This window comes from Bubalus bubalis, chromosome 6, assembly GCF_019923935.1.
Source record: "Bubalus bubalis isolate 160015118507 breed Murrah chromosome 6, NDDB_SH_1, whole genome shotgun sequence".
Taxonomy (NCBI): domain Eukaryota; kingdom Metazoa; phylum Chordata; class Mammalia; order Artiodactyla; family Bovidae; genus Bubalus; species Bubalus bubalis.
This window is the reverse complement of record NC_059162.1, coordinates 73,426,486-73,446,349: the sequence shown is the minus strand read 5'-3', so window position 1 is coordinate 73,446,349 and position 19,864 is coordinate 73,426,486. Positions and strand designations below refer to the sequence as shown.

The following is a 19,864-nucleotide window of genomic DNA, read 5'->3' as shown; positions in this document are numbered from 1 at the left end:
GACTGTATTCTTTGATTTTTATCCCAATATAATGCCTTTAGGAAAGAAAAACATCTCAAATAGGCATCCTAGAGGGTCCTGAAGGACCCTAAATTGGGACAATTCTGTAAAAACAGAATGTTTGATTATCTGCTTGTTCTGTTCAAATAACACTACAGGTCCTGGCTGAGCTAGGGAGATATGCAATAGATAAGTAACAAGGCAAGAATTCATTATTTACTTGCTAGAGTCCGATGATAACCTACCAACAGAATAAATGTGTAAATCCTACTTTATAAGCAGTCATCACATTCCACTAGACCCCTTCCTAGATAGTTAAGCCACCTGCAACTTTGCTAACATCTACCCTCTATACTGGAAAATTGATCAATCAAAACAACGCATTCAATTTCGATTGCTTAATTTGGTTTCTATTTGAAGCATTAGCTTTTATGAATTAGATAAGCAGAGCACAGTGTGTCCAGTTTCAGAATACTATCTAACTCCAAATACTAGAAAGAATTTGGGGAAAAGCTTGTTAATGTTGACATTTCCAATAAGAAATGCATATTTAGTTGAAGTGATGTTAGCTAATACTTTACATACTGGGCTGGTAAATATTAATCAATTGGCAGATGGTGCTATTCTTGGGTAAAGAGAAACCATTCTTTCTGGATGAAAGAGATGCATTTATTCAGCAAACAACATATATCTTTATAATATTCTTTATTCATATAGTTTTCTGAAATAATACCATATGCTATCATAAATAAATATGGGAATATTAGGGCTTACCCTGCAGACTGTTTGAAATATATATTTCTCCTTTCAGAAGAAAAATTTATGCTTATTTCATAGTTTAAATTTTTTTCCAAATATGCTTAAGACAATTTAAGAACCTTTTTGAAACTGAGGGCTAATTGCTTTATTGAGATCAGATGAATAAATTACTTTCACATAATCAAGGTAAATGATTCTCCAGACTAGAGCTAGTTTGTTGTTTCTCTAAATTTTGGTGGTTTAAGAACTTATATTTTGTTTTGTTTTAAATATATAATCTCCACTGTTTTAAGAAGCTAGATAGAAAAGATGAAGACAAATATATAATTGTAAAATATACATATGTAAATACATTCCTCTTACAGAAAGATGACCATAGATCAAACAAAATATCTCGGGTAAAATAAAAGTTTTCTATGAATATAATATCTTTTCCATTTATTAATATCTGTTTCTTTCAGAATAGAATGTTAAATTGTATAATTTCTATGTTTCATTCAGAATAGGAGCTAAATGAGATAGAATTCATCTCATATCTTTTTATATTATAGAAACAAATGTATGCTGCATTAAAACTTATGAGCTAATAGCCTCCATGGCCCCTAACACAGTATTAAAAACTCAGATGAGTTTATTAATAATTATTGAATTGAATATTGTTTCTGTAAGTCTGAGCTTGGGCCTGTCTAATAAAATGTACAAACAGAACAACAGGGACTGTCTCACAGCTGAGAGGTAATGGTCATCTAGTATCCCGTTTTGCCGGGAGCCGGCATATTGCATATTGAGTGCATATTGCATATTGAGTGCAGCACTTTCCACAGCATCATCTTTCAGGATCTGGAATAGCTCAACTGGAATTCTATCACTGCCGGGAGCAGGAGCTCCGCCCATGGAAAAGGTCATGAGGAAGGAGGCTCGGCACACGCAAAGGCGGGATCGAGCCTCAGGAGTCCCCCTGGAAATTCTCGAGCATCTACCCCCAAACCAGAGTCTGCCTACTTTCTGCTTTGTGCTCTCACCTACACCTCTGACTTTATGGGGGCTGTTCCCCACTACCTCTCTCTAAAAAGAGTTAGCTTACAGCCCCAGTTAATAATTCCTGGGTGTGACAGTGTTTCAACCTACAAACTCCTTTGGAAATCCTCTAGCCTGCCTGAATAGGTTTTTCCGGCCACATGTGATTGTTCAGAGCCTCCCAACTGTGAGAGGCAGGAGATGTTATAAACTGTCTAAACACAGATTCCTTTGAGTAGTTAAAAGATTGATTAGAAATTGTATTGGTGAAGGGTTTTTCACTTATTGGGCCAATGTTTGCTGCTAAGTCTCCATACTCCTTACCTACTGTGTCCTTGGCAGTGTATTGATTGATATAATGGGTGTATAGAAATGTAAGTAGTAGCCTCAATGTTTGTAACCTTGGACCCTTGAGTTAATTCTTTTCTTGATTGAGCCCACCTCACCTTTGCCCTATAGGAATGCAGCTTTATTCAATGCTTTTTTGGATGCTGGTGCCTGACTTTGGAATAATCACCTTTAGAGAAAAATAAGTTTCTTAAAATGTTAACAGGCCTCCTGGCCAGAAGATGATGTAAATCACCTGAACTTTTGCATATGATAAGTTTGAAAGCCTGGCTTCGATTAGAACCAGGAACTGCTGTCCTTGCATGACTCCACCCCTTCCCCCATTATCCTCTATGCACAACTTAAGGTATAAAAACTACTTTGGAAAATAAAGTGCGGGCCTTGTTTACCGAAACTTGGTCTCCCCATGTCGCTCTGTCTCTCAAATTCTGGCTGAGTCTCCATCTGGAGCGTGGAACCCGCCATGCTCGCTAATTATGCCTGGGCTTCTAAGATCTGACTGGGGAGGCCTCAGTGTCTCCTCTCCTTCGGGAGAACGGAAGGACGCCTGCGGCCTACGTAAGTGGTGCAAACTTCTTGTCTTGAAGTTTTATTGGTCTCCCGCGTAAACCAAGCTACTCAGCCTCTTTTCTCCACTGAATTTTCCTACTGAGCTATCCTCATTCTATTACTCTTTACATCTCTAATTAAATATCTAATTGAAGCTATTGTATCCTGATCCTTGCCGACGCTGTCCCCACTTCGAATACCCTGGATCAGCCGGGGCTGGACCCAGGCACCGTTTCCTGGGAATGGTTTAGCAGTTCTTTGCATGTGTCATGATGAAGTTCATTGCACTCAAAATCACAACAATGTAAAACATGGCTTTGTCTCTCTCAAACACTTGCTTTCGGGTTAGGAAGTATCCTGTAGTAAGATACCGTGATGGACTAGTTGACTTCCCAAGGTCTTTTAATCTATGAAGTGAAAATTAATATCCTTTCATCAGACAAGGCTGGTATCCAATTATCAGTGGAGCAGGTGTTGTGCTTTTCTGCTGGGTATAAAGAAAAGGGATGCATACATCACGCTTCAAGAGGTGTACCAATATAAGTAGGATATTGACACTCTGCTGTGCTGCTATCCTGAAGGTAAACTGCTCGAGTGTGCAGCAGCCTCCTGCAGTCCCTCCAAATATAAAAAATGAAAAGCACAGCTATGAAAGGTTTAGGTTTGGCTCTCTTCATCAGTATATTATGGGAATGTAACTCATACAGCTGCTATGGGTACCTGCTGTCTGCCAGATCCCCTTGCTTCCATTTCTTCTGCCCACTGGGTATAGCCAGTCATTTCCAAAAGGTAATTTTCAGTCAATTATGCAATCTGCCAAACCCAATCAATGTGCATACTCATGACCACTCATAAGATTATTTGCCTTAATCATGGGAGACCTCGAGGTGATTACTCCACCATAGGGAGTATATTCAGTGGAGATAGTCATGGGGGATGCCCACTATCCAGCTGCCTGCCAGGTCTCTTGACTTCCATTATTTTAAAATTTTGGATGCAGCCAGTTCTAGCCAAAGTCACTTCAAATCCATTTGCTATCAGGGAGAAACCCTCCAGACTACTGACTTCTGAGGCAGGAGGATTTGAAGACACTTCATGATTTAGGCTTTTTTGTTTTCTCTCTCTCTTTCTCTTTTTTAAAATTAATGTTAGTTTTCAGCAAGAGTTTATTCTATGTAGCAAAATAAACTGTCCTTAACAGAATAGTCTTCTAAAAATCAAGGCTTTTGTTGGAATTTATTGGGTTTGTGATACCTTTCCATATGTTTAAATCGGTTTGGCTTGTTTTTTTGTACTCATAAAATTATTTTTAAAAAGTAAACTGGATCATCAGATTTCAACACATACACAGGGGTTCTGACTTATAGACCTTGCAAGTATATAATCACTTAGTACAGAGAAGGCAAAGACTTATCATGCGTGTTGCTATTCTCCTTTCTCACTTCACACATTATTATATACGTGTAATATAATGTGTATATAATGTAATATAATGTATATATTCACACACACATATGGCACTATCATAGGCACTCAGAATGCAAGAGAAAACAAACAATGTTCCTGCCTTCATGATGCATGCTTATATTCTAGTGGGGACAGAAACATTGTTTCCCTTATCCAGCATTATTTCTTCTTGAGCCTGACAGAACCATGGCATCCTTCCCAACATTTGCTCCAGATGGTTACTACGTATCAGTGAGAATATCCAGGCAGAAAGAGACCTAGTAGTCATCTCTATCTAGTGTAGTGATAGAGAAAAAGCTCAACCACAAAACAAAGTTTACACTTCTTTACACTGAAACACCTGAACCAAAATATTTAAGCCATAATGAATGCTAGATCAACATATGGGCCACTGATTATTTAACCAAAACTTCTTCTCAACACTAAATTTTACTCAACTGCCAAATAATGTGATTCTGTTTATTGACTTAAACTTCAATTTTACAAATATAAAGTGCTTATTTGTTAACAGATTGTAACAAATAACAGAGAAATGTTCATGAACCAAAAAAATCAAATATACTGCCAAAACAGACAATTGTACAAAAAGAAATGTGTACAAATTGTACAAAAAAGAAATTGCACAATTTCTTCTGTACATATAAATATATTTCAGAAAAATGATCTGTGATTAACTTTTAACTCACCATATCATAGATTAATATGGCTACAGCTGTATTATATATATTATTGTCAATGACATATTAGTGTTTTTTTTACTTATTATTCAAGTATAGTTGGTTTATAATGTTGTGTTAGTTTCAGGTATACAGCAAAGTGGTTCAGTTATACATATACATATATTCATTCTTTTTAAGATTCTTTTCCCATAATAGTTATTACAAAATACTGAGTAGAGTTCCCTGTGCTATACAAGAGGTCCTTGTTGATTATCTATTTCATATATTTATATATAGGAGTGAAAGTGAAAGTGATAGTCACTAAGTCTTGTCTGACTCTTTGTGACCCCATAGACTGTAGCCTGCCAGGTCCCCCTTCCATGTATGTTAATCTCAAATTCCTAATTTATCCCTGATAATTCAGTGAATAAAATAAACTTTAACCTTATGATGAAGTAAATATTTTCAACAAGATAGTGTACTTTGAGGTCTAAATGATACCACTGTCTGGAATATTGCTGCAGATCTCAACTGCCAGTTTTCAGGGTTGTCAAATAGATTTGCCCTGAAATGAGAAATATTAAACCTAGGTTTTATCACTCAACTCTGTTTCTAATATCTGCATGACACCAGACAAGTCATTCAGTCTTGAGAAATCTTACCTTATCTATCTATAAAATGAAAACTAGGTGATCTCTATGGGCCCTTAACTGAAAAAACAATGCTTCTGTGTTAATATGTCTACTTCTCGGTAATATGTCAAAGAATGCCAGACTATACAATATGAGCTTGAAAAGACAACATTCACAAAATTATAAATAGTAAAAAACATCATGAAACATAAGTAGAGAAGAGAAGGAGGAAAAAATATATAGGGACCATTTACATATCTGCCCTCTATAGATTTAATAACAGTTATTGTAAATCACACAAAACCCTTTGTTAGAATAAAACACATTAATTACTTATTTATATGTTAAAGTTAAATATAAATCAGCATCTTTCCACATGTACTAAGTTCTATCAACTTGTTTTTCCCACTTTCAGAGGGCAAAATACACTGAAATAATCAACAAAAAATAAAAGTGATTCTATTTAAACTTCAGGGTTTTTTTGTTTGTAAATTTGAAAATATAATTAGATATGATCTATGGTTACTCAGTCAGAAGCCAAATCTTTTGGAAAAGAAAGATATACTTGGACCTGAAGGTTGTAACGTTGTGTGTACACATAATTCTCTCAAGCCTTGACTTGTCTCCTTAGGCACAGTTTTAGTCAGTAAAACTCTCTTGGCCTGAAACAATGTTACAATGCTCTCCAAATCTAGGGCTGACTTCTGGGATTAGCTTGATGACTTTGCCTATCCATGCTACAAAGAACTTTTGGAGTGTGACTTGGGAAGAGGCAGTAAAATGAAGACAAGGCATTTTGATTGCTTTTCAGACACCTTAACTGAAATCCGAAGCACATTCAGCCTAATAAACTATGCAAAGCTAGGTGATTGGTTAATACAAAAGGAAGAGTAACATTCTATGCTTAAGTGAGGTTAGGAAATCCTGAATTAAACAATTTATCAGGTTTGTTTATTGAAGGTTATCCCCCACCCACCCCCCCGCCCCCCAGCATCTCTAGTGTATCTAATGTATAACCCAAATCTTCAAAACAATGACCTAGTAGTACTCAAGAGTCTCCAAATCTATTTGGCCAATAGAAACATTTTGTCTCAAAATATGCTGGAAGACTAGTGTTTGTGTCCAAGTACATAAATTTCCCTCTATCTTCAAAAGCCTTTGTTTCACTGTTATACATCACATGCATTGCATTTAATTGTTTATCAGAGGCTCAACTAAACAAAGAGGAAAGAATTTAGTTTTCAAGAGCCCTGAGACTTCCACAGAAGTTCCACAGAGTTGAAGCATTATTTTTACTTACTGATTCTATGTAGATCCCTGTCAGGATGTTGTAAAATAAATCATCTGATAGGGAATGCTTCTCTGGTTGTGTTGAGATAAGCTGAATCAAAGAGACAGATATCCTTTCGCTAGTGTTTTCATGGTCACAAAATATCAGCACACGTGTTTTCACCAAGATGATTAGTGAAAAACACACAGAGCCAATATTAAATATAACTGATATGAATAGACTTGTAGTGCAAATAAACACATAATAAGGCATATCTTTGTTCTTTTTCAATGCAAACTTAAGTTGAACAAGTTCTATATGAGCACATTAGAAAAAAGAAACCTCAAAGAATACATCTATTTTAGAGTTTCATATTTTAGTATACTTAGTATAATTACATGCTGTAGACATGATAGTTTTCTTAACTGAAGTACCATTATTGTTGTTTATTCTCAAACTAAAACCAGATTTTCTCTCAAAATAGAAATATTTCTTCCATTTTGTAGAATCAAATATTACATCTTAAAAATAACTGTCAGTTATATGAAAATAAATATTTTCTGATATGAAATATGTTCTGTTAAGAATATTAAATGTAAAAATAGTTCTTACTGCCCCCCTTATATTTTTTAAGTAAAGCAATATAAAAGTATTTAACATGATGCGTTACTAAAAAATCCTCCTGAAATGCAGGAGACCTGGTTTGATTCCTGGGTCAGGAAGATCTGCTGGAGAAGGGATAGGCTACCCACTCTAGTATTCTTGGGCTTCCTGCCAGGAGCCAGCACGGGAGATTCCACCCATGACAAGGTCATGCGGAAGAGACCTGACAAGCAAGGCAGATCAGGACTCGAGGGACTCCCTGGACCTGCTCGAGCATCTACCCCGAAACCAAAATCTGTCTGTCTACTGTTTACTATATTATGCTTTTCACCAACTCTTCTGACATTAACAGGGGGCTATCCCCAACCACCTTTCTCTGAAGAAGATCAACTTAGGGCTCTAGTTAATAAGTCTCCTGGGCATGAAAGGAGTATTTCAATTCAAACTTCTCTTGGCATTCTAGCTTGCTTGGCAGGTTTATCCATACTCTTGCAACTAACACACATGATTGTTCACAACTTCCCAACCATGAAAGGCATGGGAAGCCTAAGCATTTTAAAAGTCCTAATGGGCACAGAGCCCTTTGAGGGGTGAAAAATTATTAGATAGTACTGGTGAAGAGTTTCGTTGTTGAGCCAATGCTTGCTGCCAAGTCTCTATATCCCTTACCCATTGTGTGCCTGGGAGTGCATTAGTTAATAGAGTTGGAATGTAGGAAAAACAAGTAATAGCCTTGGCATTAGCAACATAAGACCTCTGAGTCAATAAGTTATTTCCTTGTTGTAACCCACTACTCCTTTGCTCCATAAGAATGTAACTTTATTTAGTACTTTCTGAGGGTGACACAGATTGGAAAAATAAAACACAGCTTAAGGGAAAAACAAGTTTTCTGGTTGACCAGCCTTTATCAGAAAAGGGTCATAAAATGTCAACAGGCCTCTGGGCCAGAAAATAATGTGCATAACACAAGACCCTTGTAAATGGAAAGATATGCAGAAAACATCCTGGTTTCGATAAAGGTTTAAGCTGATGTAACGTTGAGCTGACTCTGCATGACTCTGCATCTTTCACTTCTGGAAATGTGTAAATCAGGGTATAAAAGCTCCTTTTGAGAATAAAGCTACAGACCCTGCTTCACCTAAGCTTGGTCTCCCTGTGTCATCTCTCTCGCCGATGCCGTTCATCCTGAGGGTATCCCTGGATCCTGCTGAGGCTGGACCATGGCAGCTTCCCTTGTGGCTCAACTGGTAAAGAATCTACCCACAATGTGGGAGACCTGGGTTCGATCCCTGGGTTGAAAAGATGCCCTGGAGAAGGGAAAGGCTATCCACTCCAGTATTCTGGCCTGGAGAATTACATGAACTGTTTAGTCCATGAGGTTCCAAGGAGTTGGATACAATGGTGTGATTTCATTCATTTTCTTTCTTTTATTAAAAAAGTAAAAATAAAAACGTATTATTTGTAATAACTGGACTGTATATAAGGAAAAATAATCTCGACTTTTTAGTGTCTATTTTTGCATTGTTTTGAATGGTATTCAGCTGAATGCAGTATATACAAGGACTGAACATCAGTGACATGGAATTTGTATTTTGTTTGCTCAGAGAAAAACTATTAAGTATTAAGCCAAGTAATACTTAGAAACAAATACTAATAGAAATGTTAAAATTGTGTACATAAAATATGTTACAGGGATAAAACACAAAAGGAACTATGGTTATAAAAAAACTGACAGTTTTGTTGTATATATAACATGGATAAGAAATATCACAAATACATAGCAAACTAATAAATATGGCATTAATTTTCTGTCAGGAAAAATTAATGTAATATTTATTAGTTGTATTATCTTATAAGTAGAGTTCATATAATAACTTAAAATATTAAAGTCTGGGATTTTTGGGTGTGTGTGTGTGTGTGTGTGTAAACTGAGCATGTTTAGTTCACTAGTTTGTTAACTATATTTTCATACCTATTTTCTGTCTGACTGATGCAGAAATCTGTTCCCATCTCTACCTCCCAAAAAGTGAGCTTATAAGGAGAAGTACCCAGAGTGCTTTTTATTTTGGCAAATCAGCCATTACTTAGAGTCTGGTTCTTAGTTTTTTAAGACCAGAGACCTATTTTTTCTATGTTCTCTAACTGTTAGAATTGGGTGAAGGAAGCTTGCTGCATAAATTTAGAAGAAGCTGAAGAATATATGCCATCTAAATGTATATTAAAAACTATGTTTGATCAGATCTTTCTCCTGAAAGCAAACCAACATTACCACTGATATTTACTTTTATTAAGAATATTAGAGTTTATATATTTTTTATAAAAATACCTCAAAGCCCTAATAGGGATATATTTTAACCTTAATTTTATAGAAGAAACTGAGGCTCAGAGAAGTATGATCACACAGGTAGTAAATCACAAAGTCAAATTCAAACTGAGGTCTTAGCTTATTTTGATACAGTGTTTCCTGAGATATGTATGAATTCCTTTTAAAGCAGTAATATGATCTTGTGGACATGAGACTATGTGCATACATCTGGAATTCTTAAAGCTTGTTCATTATTCACTGTAAACAGAATGTATTTTTTTTTTGATGATTATCATTAGGAAAAGGAAAGGATAATCATTAAAAAAAAGAAAGATAAAATTTCAGAATTCTCATAGAATTTGTGAGCCCTTAACAGCATGGGTGGGAGAAGGCAATGGCAACCCACTCCAGTACTCTTGCCTAGAAAATCCCATGGACAGAGGAGCCTGGTGGGCTGCAGTCCATGGGGTCACTAAGAGTTGGACACGATTGAGTGACTTCACTTTCACTTTTCACTTTCATGCATTGGAGAAGGAAATGGCAACCCACTCCAGTGTTCTTGCCTGGAGAATCCCAGGGGCGGGGGAGCCTGGTGGGCTGCCATCTATGGGGTCACACAGAGTCGGACACGACTGAAGCGACTTAGCAGCAGCAGCAGCAACAGCATGGGTGAATATCTCAGCTGAGAAACTGGTGTATTTTTAAGATCACAGGATTTTGAGTCAGATAAAGCCTGACAACAAATGGCTTGCTCACTTATTAACTCTTCCAACTTCAGTTTCTTCTGTAACTTGGGATGAAGATATACACTCTTAGGGTTGCCATGAAGGTTATCTGAGATAATATATTTAAAATTATTTAATACAGTGTCCACCACAGTGTAAATGCTTAATAAATGATAATGACTGTGGTTTGGATTTTTACCTCGCTGCTTTCCCCACTAAGTCATGCTAACCTTCTTCCTGGTTATCATAATGTTCCTCATCAAGCCTAGAATCAGATTCAGCCCCAGGAGTACATTGTTCTCTATGAGGTAAAGCCAGGTGCATTTGTCTGCCAAAAACAACAACGAACTCTCCTGTATAGGACTTAAATGGACAATAAATGGTTTTTTTTCAATGATTCCCTTGGCAGCCTACTAATCCCCACCCTACATTCTTTAATTAGACAGGTTAGGATCTACAAATTGTTTATAAGACAGTCAAAGGCCTATAGCCCTTCTTTGTTGTATGTAATGTTTAAGCCTTTGCTCTTTACTCTTGGAAGGCAGACATATTTCTAAATTCTTGAAGTAGCACTTAATTTTGGTTTATGTTTACTATTTACTATGAAAAATATCTGGATGAAAAATATGTAAAGTTCACTAATCCACAGCTCCTATCTGGTGTTACAGGTATGGCTGAGACAGGGAAAGGCAACAGGAAAATGCAAAGGGAGAAAATGGGAAAGTGATGTGAAATCTACCTTAAGAAGGTAAAAGGTATCCTACTTTTATCTACTCCAAGGAGCTTTCTGTCACTCCATCCCAATCTAGCAGGCTTTGAAAGGGTCATTTCTCTCTGGTTAAATGAGCCCAGTGGAAATTTTTCCATTTGCATGCACAAGACCCATGGTTTATGCAATTCGCAAGAGTGACGGACAAGTTAGATGGACTTGCCAGTCTTGGGAATTTTAATTAGTAGCCTGATCATATGGGAATTTGTAGAACTGCTTTCTTTCACTTGAGCTTAGTTTCAGGGCTTCTGACCTGGGCCAAGACTTAGGTCTGAGCTGAATATTCCTCATTCTAAATTCCTGGATTCAGTGCAGATATTTCAGAATAAACTATATTCACAAAAGTGCTATGCATGCACATGACTGGGAAATAGTCAATTTAACTAAGCTCATAAAGAACACTAAGGCAATTTCACAGCTGATTTAGATCTATAAACCTTTTATACACTTTTTACAGGAAAGTCATGGAATTTAGGAGTTGGTAGCAAACTTTAAAATCATCTGGCCAGTCACTCCATTTTACAGTCTATATTCCCAGGAGAATGGAAGTTCCTTGAGGACAAGAGCCACAACTTATTAATCAATATTTTGAATGAGTTGCTGCTGCTGCTAAGTCACTTTAGTCGTGTCCGACTCTGTGCGACCCCGTAGATGGCAGCCCACCAGGCTCCCCCGTCCCTGGGATTCTCCAGGCAAGAACACTGGAGTGGATTGCCATTTCCTTCTCCAATGCATGAAAGTGAAAAGTGAAAGTGAAGTCGCTCAGTCGTGTCCGACTCTTCGAGACCCCATGGACTGTAGTCTACCAGGCTCCTCTGTCCATGGGATTTTCCAGGTAAGAGTACTGGAGTGGGTTGCCATTGCCTTTTCCTGAATGAGTTGAGATACACTTAAAATCCTAAACTAGCAAAGAACTTGATTTCAGGTGTTTTTTTTTTTTTTTTTTGATAACTAACAATGTCCTAATCACTGTATCATTTTGCCTATTTCTTAGTCTCAAACAAATGCAATATTAAATGCAAATAGCTAGTGTGATATAGTGTGCTTCAGTAATCAAGCTATATTTTTCATTTTTCAATTGGCAGTGGGTATGGGCAACAATTTTGTATGTTGCTATTAAGTCTATAGAAGCGACCTTTGTTCAAGGGGTTAGCACAAATCACATTCTGGTAAATATTACTGTAGGAGGCAAGAAGATGATAAAAATGTCAATGAAAATCAGTAGTACATGGAAAGGACACCTGTGAGTCTTCAGTAGCGACTATAGCACAGAGATGCCACCTAGTGACTGCATTCTTCTGGCTCTAAAAAACACACATTCGTTAGCATGAAGAATGAGATTTGTGTATATTTCAGGTCACCTTTAAATACATTATAGTACAAAATACCTATTCATAATTATCTCTGCTCTGTCAAATGCAGAAGATAAATAGAATAATGCTCTTCAAGCCTTTAAAAGCCACAAAACCAAAAAAAAAAATGCGTAAGATGTTTATACAAGTTTTCTCCTCCTCATGCACACATATATCCTCATAAATAAATAAACCCCATACACAGAATTATTAACACATAACATGATGAAAAGGATAGTAGACATTCCTGTCTTCACTATTATATTTTAGTATTATCGCCTAAGATTATTATTGTTTTTAATTTATCACACTGTGTGAAAGTTGCTCAGTTGTGTCCAACTCTTTGTGACTCCATGAACTGTAGTCCATGGAATTCTCTAGGCCAGAATACTGGAGTGGATGGCATTTCCCTTCTCCAGGAGATCTTCCCAACCCAGGGATCAAACCCAAGTCTCCCACATTGCAGGAAGATTCTTTACCAGCTGAGCCACAAGGGAAACCCATCATACTGTGTAGCTCATGACAGATACTTGATAAAAGGCTCTGAATGAGTGAATGAATTAATGAATGGATAACTATATGAGTCTTAAATAAGGAATTTCAAGAGAGACATTACCTTGGAAAATTGTCCAGGAAAGATTATCCTATCTAGATAACCAGGAGTAAGACATATACCTATCTGGATAGGGTATAGCCTCATTTTGAAATATGAGAGAAATCTGCAAACCAAAGATCTCTGGTGATTCAAGTTGAGGAGAGTGGCAGAAGAAGTAAAACCAGAAACAGGACATAAAAAGGGCAATAAATGAAATATGAGGATGGCTAAGATGTACCCTGATTTCTTTCTACTTGGCAGTGGAAATAATTTCTAATAAAACATTCTTATTCAAGATTTGGATCTAGTTGAATTAGAATTAGTCGAAACTGTTATGGATTATAAAGTGGCTATGTAAGTTGCTCCTGTCTCCCTTTCTCTTTCCACCTCTTCTCTCTCCCTCTCTTTCACACACACACACACACACACACACACAATGCTTTTTTAAAGTCATGCCATTAGTAAAAGCACAGGCTCTTATGTTCACATGTATGGTTGCCTAACAATTGTAATGTCCTGCTGAACTGATTGGTGCTACTCTGGTAAAACTCTGAGAGCTGGACCATAAAGAAGGCAGAGTGCTGAAGAATTGATGCCTTTGAACTGTGGAGCTGGAGAAGGCTCCTGAGAGTCCCTTGCACAGGAAAGAGATCAAACCAGTCAATCTTAAGGGAAATCAACCCTGAATACTTGTTGGAAGGACTGATGCTGAAGCTGAAACTCTTGTATTTTGGTCATCTGATGAGAACAGCTGACTCATTGGAAAAGTTCCTGATTCTGGGAAAGATTGAGGGAAGAAGGAGAAGAGGGCATCAGAGGATGAGATGGATGGATGGCATCACTGATGCAATGAACATGAACTTGGGCAAACTTCGGGAGATGGGAAGGACAAAGAGGCCTGGCATGCTTCAGTCCATGGGGTTGCAAAAAGTCAGACACGACTGGGCAACTGAACAATACAACAACAACACTCTGATAAAATTAAAAGCAATAGGTAAATGCAATGAAATTTCAGAATTGGAAAGATTTTGATTGCCTGATTACATGATCAGAGGTAGAGAGTCCTATTACATCCATGAACCAATTAATAGTATTTTGAAAAACACTAACATTATCTCTCTTCCAAATCTGTAAGACATAAGACGTAATATTAAAGAATGGCATTTATTTTGTTTGTCTGTTTGTTTAGATGAGCAAAAGACAGCTGGAATATTTCATGAAGAAAACTAATTGATGTATTACTTTAAAAAAAAGGCCCAAACAGGGGCTTCACAATCTATAATGGCTCAGATTTGTGATCGTTATCAAGGAGCCAATCAGCAGATAATCAGAGTTGTTAGATGGTTGTGACAATGGGATGGGGATATAAGTAAAAATCTGAACATTATGTAGGAAAATGCCTTACAAGAATATTTACTGAATTTTTGTGTCTTTAGATAAATTATTTAACTTCCCTAAATTTTAAACTCCTTACCTGTAAAATGTTAATACAAACAATTCCTATATCACAAGATTATTCTGAGAAGTAGATGCTTGTTGAAAATACATTTTAAAGTTGTAATTAACTTTGAAATATGAGTTATATTTATCACCATCTTCAAACAAGCACAAGACAGTGTTGTCTATTTGCAAAGTCCTTTTTTAGGTTAATTAAGGTAAATAATGGAGAAAAGATCCAAAATCAAATACTATAGCTGATTTGGTGATTAGGCAGAGGCCTGGCATCTGGATCCCTAGATTACTGACTTATGTGCCAATAGAAACACTCTTTTGCCTAATCATATTTGTTCAATGTGCATAGCTAATTTTGAAATTTGCACCACTAGACATAAATTATTTAGGATTAAATAGGCAGCTCCTTTTAAAACACAAATAGGAAGGTGCATATTAAGATTGTCATTAAGACTCTCACACCAGCATGCACTGGTTTAACAGACATACTAAATTTGTTCATTTCAGGCCACAGGCATTGTCCTGGATTCTTAGAGTGAGATGCTCTGGGGTAGGAGGCCCGATTGAGGATACTGGTGTTCTACAGGAGCTAAGGGCTTCCCTGGTGGCTCAGTAGTAAAGAACCCGCCTGTCAATGCAGGGGATGTGGGTTTAAACCCTGGGTCATGAAGATCCCCTGGAGAAGGGAATCGCTACCCACTCCAATGTTCTTGCCTTGGAGAATCCCATGGTCAGAGGAGCCTGGTAGGCTACAGTCCATGGGGTCACAAATGAGTTGGGCACAATTTAGTGACAAACAACAACAGGAGTCAAACAGGTAGTAAAGTAAGTGTTGTTTCTCCAAAGGTGATAAAGAAAATCAGAAATTAGAGAGTTTACCTTCCAAACAATTTTACCCTATTCTGCTAAATGCAAAATCTCCATTAAAACAGTTTTTCTCTTTTCCTTTTCAGTTTCCTTTTAGTATTTCAGAATTAAAGTCATCTTAAAATACATGCATTCATACTTTGGAAGACCTACAGACATACATTTGTTTGTTGGCGTTTATAGAATTTTGCGTCCAAGAACAAAGGAATTGTTTCCTACATGTATTATTGAGAGACTAATCACTTATTGCACCAAAAGTCATTAAGTCCAATTGTTTCAAGATTTACTAGTATTTTCGATTCTTTCCTGTATAGATTCTTTCTCTAATTGACCTGAGAGTCAGTTGGGATTTATCTCTGATGTTAAAATCCTTTAGTCTTCTTTTTATGAGTGTGTATGTATATGTACAATATCAGTTCATTAGTTTTATAAAATAATTGCAATGATGCTGACAATAATGTGGTCTGACAAACATAATCTTAATAGATGCTTTTATCTCTTCTATGAATAAATAGTTTATTATAAACTTTTAATATAAAAATCAATGTTTAAATAATTTTCAAAAATTCAATATTCAAAAAAATTTCAAAAACTCATTACCTGAATATTGGAAAAATCCAAGGAGGTTGGCAGTTTCAGAGGGAAAATATTACATGCAGAAAAAAGGAGTTATTTGATCACCTGATGTGGTAGGTAGAATAATGACTTCCCACTGATGACTATGGACTTCTCTAGTGGCTCAGCAGTAAAGAATGGTAAAGAATCCATCTGCCAATGCAGGAGACATGAGTTTGATCCCTTGGGTCAGGAACATCCCCTGGAGAAGGAAATGGCAACCTGCTCCAGTATTCTTGTCTGGGAAATCCCATGGACAGAGGAGCCTGGCCAGGTTATAGTCCATGAGGTCACAAAGAGTTGGACACAATTTAGGGACTAAACAACAACAGCAACAATGATGACTACATTCTAATTTCTAGAACCTATTAAGTTATTACATTACATGGAAAAGGAGAATTAAGATGGCAGATGGGATTATGGATGCTAATCAACTGACTTTAAAATAGGGAGATTATTCTGGATTTTCTGAGCAGGTTCAATGTAATTGCAGGAGGTCTTATATGTGAAAGAGTGAGGCAGAAGAGTAAATGTTACAGTGATGTAATATGAGAAACTTGAATGGCCATTGCTGTCTTTGAAGATGGAAGAGGAACATAAGTAATGGTACATGGTCTTTAGAAGCTGGAAAAGGCAAGAAAACAATTCTCCCATAAAGTGTCCAGACTACAGTCCTGCTGATATTTTGATTTTAGCTGTGTGTCTGCTCAGTCACGTCCGATTCTTTGCAACTCCATGGACTGTATCCCTCCGTGCTCCTCTGTCCATGGTATTCTCCAGGCAAGAATACTGGAGTGGGTTTTCATTTCCTTCTCCAGGAGATCTTCCCAACCCAGGGATCGAACCTTCATCTCAAGTCTCCTGTGTCTCCTGCATTGGCAAACGGGTTATTTACCACCTTGCCACCTGGGAAGCTTCATTTCAAAGTTCTGACCTCCAGAACTATAATATATTTGTGTTGTTTTAAGCTCTTATGTTTGTGATTCTTTGTTAAAGCACCAGCAGGAAACTATTATGCTTTGGAAATTATTCATTTTTTCATCCAGCAATCACAAGGCTCCTAATTGTAAGACACTGCCATAGTCATGTAACCAGGGTTTGGCCAGTAGAGTTGCCTTTGCGGGCTTCTGTTTTCTTTCTTTCCACTGGTAAACAGGAAGGACTAAATGGAGAATAGATTTTTCCCTTTCTTACAGGAATATTGTGAGGAAATTCTACTTTCCACCAGTGTTTGGTTTTCTCCATTTTTTAGTATATATTATGGGAACTCTCTCCTAATATAAATCTGGGCTCTACACTAGACTGGGAATAATTCATGCTTATTCCTTCTGAGATTTAAAATATAAATATGACTTTCAATTCTTCTAAGCATCCATCTTGCTATAATCTTTCTTGCATAAACTCACCGATTCATGTACACATTCATGCAATACATTTTACTGCTGCAGTTACTCAGATACTGTAGATAAAAAGATTAAACAAACAAACAAAAGCTGGTCTCCTTCTGTAAAGGTTCTTATGACCCATAAGTATGAGAGAAATGTATCTCCAAATATAATGCATAGCATTAAGTGCTTTTATGATTATGATAAAACCCCATAAGTTTTTATAAGTACTAATACGTACTTTGTAAATACTAAACAGGAACTCATATTCATAAGTCTACATTCTTTTATGTATATAAAGTAGAAGTGGTTATTATCATAATCTTAATACTTTGGCTATGTATCCATTATTTGATTTAAAGACTTGTTATTAGTACATGAGGTGTTTGACTTTGTGGTATTGATTTGTATGCTTAGCGGTGCTTTAATTTGAACCCAGAGTAAGTCAAAGGACCAATAACCTAAAATGACATTTTGAGACAGAACTAAATATATATCAAGGAAGAAAAGGTTGAATAAATAGAGCAGAGAGTAGAGAACACCCTAGGCTCTTCATCTTTAAAAAGAAGAGCATCATATTCTAAATTGCATCATAGATTTTCTGCTATAGCTTTATCTGGAAATTAATCAACTAATTATGTATAATTATAATTAATATCTGAATTCATTACATTCAGGCATATTAATTAGAATTTGAAATTTATTCTGAGCTATCTTAAATTCCTTACACACTAACAATCAGAGAATAATGCAAGCTTGACTGTTTCAAATTAGGAAAAAAAACTCATAAACCATAAAATAAATTTTCCAATAATAGCACAAGTTTGAGAGTTATCTTGCAGGAACTCATCCTCTGCTTATAGAGTGGTGTTTGTGCCCAGCCATTTTCCTAAGAGATGGCACCAAATTTGTAACTGGGGACTATGCTTTCACGCACTTTGCTTGATGCGTCCACATCTCCATTCTTACTTTCCTACTTTCACAGATTTATATTTGCAAAATACCCAGTGACATCATTCCCACTTAAAACACTGAATCCTTTCGTAGACAAGATAGAGTCCAAACCATTCGGTATGATATTTGGGTTATTTTCACTATCTTGGCTGGTGTCCCCACCATCTGTATAAGACATCGGTATATCTTTGCTTGACCATCTCCTTGCCCTCCAAGTCTAAGCAGTAACCAAACCTTGATAAATTTTCCTTCTAAGCAACTTTTGACTAGATTGCATTCTTTCCTTGTTATCACAGTTGTCCTCTACCAGGCTCTCATCATCTCTCCCCTGATGCTATACAATAACATTTCCTGATGCTAGTTTTGCTCATATCAATTCATCCATCCCCCTACCCCTCGGAGTTACTAGGAAGTCTAGCAAACTGCCCCACGTCTTAGTTCAAATAGACCATACTTCCTGTCTACGTCCCAAGTCCCATTATACTCTCTGCTGCTCAATTTGCACACTAGAAAATTACCAGGAATCTCTCTCGATGACACTGTGCTATTTTATGCATGCCTCTGTTTCTTTGCCCAAGCTGAGCTCTCTGTCTAGAATGGCTTTCAACTTTACCTCTATGTTGAAACTACCAAAAAGCCTTTTCTTCCTCAGGCGGGAGCAGAGTTTCTATAGTCCTTTGCACATATATCTGTTACAGTACATACTGTAATGTTAATTTCTTCTTCTTCCATGTCTTTCTCATTATTTTGAATGTGAAATTCTTGACAGACAAGCAGTGGGACCATCCATTTTGCATCTCTAATACATAGTAAGGTATCTGACACATTCAGGTGCTCTATAAGCATTTTGTTGTTTTGGGGAATTGGCAGAAACTTCACAAGCTGGTTTACTTTTCCAATTTCTGCCAGTATCCTCTCTTATCTTAGCCCTATGGATCACGTGTAATTTTGTTATCCATCCATCCATGCATGGGTAGTCAGATATATGCTATTTTTTAGGCATTGAGATTTTTAAAGTTTTATACTTAGTAAATAAATGGATAAATTATCCACCCTTTTCTATCACATAATTACTTGATTTTTGAGTATTTTCACCCATCTCTATTCCTGAATGTATTTTACTGAAACACATTACAACTATTATACTTATGATACTCTATAACTAGTTGGGATACATATAGATTTCTAAACATTCACTCTTTCATCCATTTCATGAGGGAAGATAAGCCCAGAAAGGTGGACATTTTTATTTTCTATCATATAACTGGATGATGCAGTTTAAAACTGGTTTAATATCATTTCTCAATTATCATAGGAAGCACCACCATAAAAAGTATTTTTTAGGAACCTTTAATATCTGTAGACTGATACAAGAGAGTGAATTGGGGTAGTAAATTACAGATGACATTAAAATTTTAGTTTTAATTTTACTATCTACTCTTTAGATAAGTTAAAAAATGTACAAGTTACTTATGACCTAATGTAAACGAAAAGGTGTTATGAAATTAGCGATGAAAAAAATCTCCTAACTTTTGTATGTA

General features: G+C 36.6%; 1 protein-coding gene and 1 long non-coding RNA gene across 4 annotated transcripts in view; one reads left to right on the top strand and one right to left on the bottom strand.

The window, feature by feature from the left end:
* NEGR1 (neuronal growth regulator 1) overlaps positions 1–19,864 on the bottom strand; it is a 1,028,214-nt gene that overhangs the window by 116,387 nt on the left and 891,963 nt on the right. The window lies entirely within an intron of this gene.
* Positions 2,634–11,813, top strand: LOC123334091. The gene is made up of 3 exons (XR_006551856.2): positions 2,634–2,682; positions 11,003–11,082; positions 11,561–11,813. It is a non-coding gene; the product is annotated as an uncharacterized LOC123334091 (long non-coding RNA).